Source organism: Microplitis mediator, chromosome 9 (assembly GCF_029852145.1).
Source record: "Microplitis mediator isolate UGA2020A chromosome 9, iyMicMedi2.1, whole genome shotgun sequence".
NCBI classification, from domain to species: Eukaryota; Metazoa; Arthropoda; class Insecta; order Hymenoptera; family Braconidae; genus Microplitis; species Microplitis mediator.
This window is the reverse complement of record NC_079977.1, coordinates 7,311,887-7,317,886: the sequence shown is the minus strand read 5'-3', so window position 1 is coordinate 7,317,886 and position 6,000 is coordinate 7,311,887.

The following is a 6,000-nucleotide window of genomic DNA, read 5'->3' as shown; positions in this document are numbered from 1 at the left end:
CCTGATCATACCTGTCCATGTCTGTTCATGCCTGACCATGTCTTTTCATATCTGAAGCGTTATATGCGTTCAGGCCTGATCATACCTGTCCATGTCTGTTCATGCATGTTCATGTCTGAAGCGTTAAATAAGCTCAGGCCTGATCAGGCCTGTTCATGCCTGGTTATGTCTGTTCATGTCTGTTCATAGATATAAAATTTTTTTGACCAAGAATCTATCACGTATAACCCGGGAAAAAAGGATCAGACCTGCTCAGACATGAACAGGCATGAGTCTTAAGACTTTCAGTACTTGAAGTTCGTACGAGACCTACTTTTCAACTCAATCTCTTAGGTCAACAAGTAACGAGGCGAACTTTCAAGCGCAAGGTCCACGGTTCGAATCCTAGACACTCCCATATTTTTTATTTTTTTTTTCATTTTTATAGAAATAATTATATATAATTGTATATAGTTATGCATAATTATATATAATTATATAGGACCATTTTTTATATGTAATCGTTTTACCAGAATGGGCATGAACAGACCTGATCAGACCTGAACATGCCTGACCAGGCCTGATCAGGCATGGCCATTTTTCATGTCTGATCAGGCCTGAAGACTCATGCCTGCTCATGTCTGATCAGGCCTGAACATTTTTTCCCGGGCATATATAAGTCTATACATGATTAGATCTGATCAGACATGACTGATATAAACCTATATGTAGTTATATATGCCCGGGAAAAAAAGATTTTATATGATCATATATAAACATATATGTTCATATACAATTTATATATGATCATATAAGAAATATATAAAAATTATATATGATTACATAAAAGCTTATATGATCTTATAAAGTTCTTATAAGAATTAATATACTCTCGTGAGGACTTTATAAAAGTTGATATGACTTTATATAAAGTTATATATATTTTTATAAAAGTACTAGATAAAGTTTTATATGCTTATATATAATTATATATGGTCATATAAAAGTTCATATGATCTTATGAAAATCTTATAAGAATTTATATAGTTTTATAAGGATTTTATAAAAATTGATGTGATTTTATATAAACCCGAGAAAAAGTTCTTATAGAATCATATATAAACATATATGTTTATATATGATTATATGAAAGCTTACATAATCTTATAAAATTCTTATAAAGATTCATATGATCTTATAAGAATTTTATAACAATTGATGTGATTTTATATAAAGTTATATATAACTTTATAACAATACCAGGTAAAGTTTCATATGCTTATATATAATCATATATGATCATATAAAAACTCATAACGATCTTATAAAATTCTTATAAGAATTTATATAATTTTATAAGGATTTTATAATAGTTGATATGATTTTTTATAAAGTTATATATGAGTTTATAACATTACCAGATAAAATGTTATACATTATATGCAGTCATATATGATTATATAAGAACTCATATGATTTTATAAAGTCTTATAATAATTCGTATAATCTTATAAAATTTTTATAAAATTCGATGTAACTTCATATAAAGTTATATATAACATTGTGAAATTACAAGAGCACGTTTTATATGATTATACAAAATCATGTATGATCATATGAAATCTTATATGACCTTATAAAATTCTTCTACGAATTCAGATAATTAATGAAAATTGATGTGATTTTATATGAATTTATAAATAAATTCGTATTACAAAAGAGTTTAATACGGTTATATAAAATCATATATGATTATATAAAAGTTTATATAGTTTTATGATTCTTATATATAAATTTCTATGGTCTTATAAGCAGGTTATTTTAAAGAAATTTATAATTTTATATAAAACACTAATGTGATAAAATTTGATCATATTTGGTGCATTATTGATGTAGGATGTATCAATTTGATCATTCGATTTAAGTAATGCTATAGATTGTCAAATACTTATAAGGGTTAAGCAGACTAGAGAACCAGACGGCAATCAAGAGATCATCAAAGTTGAGCAGCATTGAGGCAGAACATTAATTGGATGGGTGACCCCTTGGCAAAATAGCAGTTAACCGATAGATGTTTTTTTTTTTTTTTTTTGTTCATGCATGATTATATATCATCAAATCCTGCCAATTTTGAGATCTAATCATATAAAATTTATTGTATATATGATTAGGTAAAATCATTTTTTACCGGGTATATCTAACTTTATATGATTATATAAGATTTTATATGATTATATAAGATTTTATAAAGTCATATAAGTTTTTATAGGACCACTTTCATTATAAAACTTTATATGATTTTATATGAGTCACTTTTATATGATTTATATATGATCATATAAGAACTTTTTTTCCCGGGTGTCTATGTATGATTAAATCTGATCAGATTTCATTGATACGAAACCTATAAATATATATATATATATATATATATATATATATATATATATATATATATATATATATATATATATATATATATATATATATATATATATATATATATATATATATATATATATATATATATATATATATATATATATATATATATATATATATATATATATATATATATATATATTAGGGTGAGCCAAAAAAACCAACCTATCGAATTTATGTCTTTAAAAGGACCTATATATCGAGAAAAAAATTCTCCCATTGGGCAAAATTTTTAGCTCAATTTTAAAAGGTGTCGGTAGCCATTTGAAATTTCCCATTTAAATAACATGCAAAAAAATTTTTTTTTATTAACAATATTATAACTTTTGAACCGTGTGAGATAAAAATTCGGCTCTAGAATATTCTTGTATGGCATTAAATTTCTTTAAAAAAAGTCCTGGGAGTCGAATTTGTAAACTTAATATTTCGTATACTAACAGGCCATCAAAGTCTAGAGTAAATAGAATCATACAAATTTAAGGCTTTATTATTAAAAATATCAATACTACGAGAAAATTTGTTCTACATGTAGTGCAATGAAATCACCAACAATATCCACGTTGTAACAAATAATATTTTGTTATCGATCACAATAAAAGAAAAGTATTTGGAAAATCCAACTAAAGCCTTAAATTTGTATGATTCGGTTTACTCTAGACTTTGATAGCATATTAGTATACGAAAAATCAAGTTTACAAATTCGACTGCCAGGACTTTCTTTTAAGAAATTTAATGCCCTACAAGAATATTCTTAAGCCGAATTTTTATCTCACACGGTTCAAAAGTTATAATATTTTTGATCAAAAAAAATTTTTTTGCATGTTATTTAAATGGGAAATTTTAAATGGCTACCGACACCTTTTAAAATTGAGCTAAAAATTTTGCCCAATAGGAGAATTTTTTTCTCGATATATAGGTCCTTTTTAGAACATAAATTCGATAGGTTGTTTTTTTTGGCTCACCCTAATATATATATATATAACCTGATTAAAAGAAACGATTCGAAACGATTTGCAATCTTAAATGCTTATAAGAAGGGCGATTCAAAAGTATTTAAAATTTTTTTTTTCTAATCGTTTCAATCGTTTCTTTTAATAAGGATATATATATATATATATATATATATATATATATATATATATATACATATATATATATGTATATATATATATATATATGGGGCATTCCACGCCAAATCAACCACTTTTGAATTCGACCCCTTTAATTTGGCTGAAAATTTTTTCTCTTTTTCTACCCTATCAAAAACGTTTCTCATAATTTTTCAAATTTTTTCACCCAACCGAAAAAAAGTTATAAATTTTTGAAAAAAATGGCTTTTTTTATTTTAAATAGCTATAACTTTTTCAAAATTCGACTGATTGGAACGTTTTTTTTTTCAAAATTTTGGTTTTTCAATGTACTTTTTGAAAAAAAATACAAAAAAATTATTGCAACCTATTTTCATTGTTTTTTTGTAGATTTTTAGAAAAAATCAAAAATTTTTCGATGTTTACCATTTTTGATTTTTGATTTTTTTTTTTATATGAAACTTTGACATTTTCTGCAGATCCTCAAATTTTTTCAGAGTGATGTTTTTTCGATTTATATTTTTTTTTTCCAATTGAAAAAAAAAATTATTTACAACTAGCCTTATTTCTCATAACACCATGCTTAAAAATTTTGAGAGTGCTCAGAAAATTTTCAAATTTGGAAAAAAAAATAAAAACAATAAATTTAAATGGTAATGTTCGAAATAATTTGAATTTTGTTCGAAAAATCAAGTTTAAAAATAGAAGGACCTTATGAATAATTTTTTTGTATTTTTTTCTGAAAACTACGTTTAAAAACGAAGAAAATGAAAAAAAAAAGTTTTCGTTTGGGCCATTTTTGGACAGATGCTGGCAATTAAAAAAAAATTCTTTTAACCATAAAACAATGAGTGTAGAAGGAATTTTTTTGAATTGCCAGCATCTGTCCAAAAATGGCCCAAACGAAAACTATTTTTTTTCATTTTTTTCGTTTTTAAATGTAGTTTTCAGAAAAAAATACAAAACAATTATTCATAAGGTCCTTCTATTTTTAAACTTGATTTTTCGAACAAAATTCAAATTATTTCGAACATTACCATTTAAATTTATTGTTTTTATTTTTTTTTCCAAATTTGAAAATTTTCTGAGCACTCTCAAAAATTTTAAGCATGGTGTTATGAGAAATAAGGCTAGTTGTAAATAATTTTTTTTTTCAATTGGAAAAAAAAAATATAAATCGATAAACATCACTCTGAAAAAATTTGAGGATCTGCAGAAAATGTAAAAGTTTCATATAAAAAAAAAAAATCAAAAATCAAAAATGGTAAACATCGAAAAATTTTTGATTTTTTCTAAAAATCTACAAAAAAACAATGAAACTAGGTTGCAATAATTTTTTTGTATTTTTTTTCAAAAAGTACATTGAAAAACCAAAATTTTGAAAAAAAAAACGTTCCAATCAGTCGAATTTTGAAAAAGTTATAGCTATTTAAAATAAAAAAAGCCATTTTTTTCAAAAATTTATAACTTTTTTTCGGTTGGGTGAAAAAATTTGAAAAAATTATGAGAAACGTTTTTGATAGGGTAGAAAAAGAGAAAAAATTTTCAGCCAAATTAAAGGGGTCGAATTCAAAAGTGGTTGATTTGGCGTGGAATGCCCCATATATATATATTAAATAATATGACAGTTTTTTAATATCAATGTTATTAAATTTTTATTCTGTCAACTATCAATCAAACTTAAATCCCCAATACTTAAAAAATTTTCAAAGGTTTCGGCAGCAATTTAAAAGTATAAAGTATCGATTTGATTATTTGAGTTAAGTAATGCCATAAACGTTTCTTAATTGTAAGTGTATAACAGACTAGAGGATCAGACTACAAACCATCGATAACCAAAGTTAAGCAACATCGGCGTGGGACATTAATTGGATGGGTGACCTCGTAGTAAAATAATTGTCGATGGTTAATAATTTTTTTTTTTTTTATTTAATTTTAACCGACATTGATATTGATGAAGACAATAAATCCTAATTAAACTACTTAATTAATAATTTACAGATATTCTAAATGAGATTCTAAAAATGACTATATTCGTTCATGCATGATCATATATAATCATATATGATCATGTATAAACAGATCAAGTTATGTATGATCAGACCTGGCCAATTTTTGGATCTGATCATATATAGACAATTATGCATGATCATATATGATTAGACAAAATCTTTTTTCATCGGGATATCACAAGAACTCAACTATTATTGTTAATATAGATACATATTAAATAAAGAGTGACTCGTATAATAAATAAATTAATAGAAATATAGAAATATAGCATTAGAATAATTACAATGGTGTTTCATGATAAATAATAATGTCAATCGTATTAAATAATTAAATATAGGATAATTAACTAAAAGATTGTATTTAAGTACAGGAAAATGGAATATAAATAATATAAGTAGTGAGTAAAATCATAGAACGGATAAATAAAGAACGTAGATGTGTAAACTCATATCTCGTACGTGTATTAGTAGGAAGTATA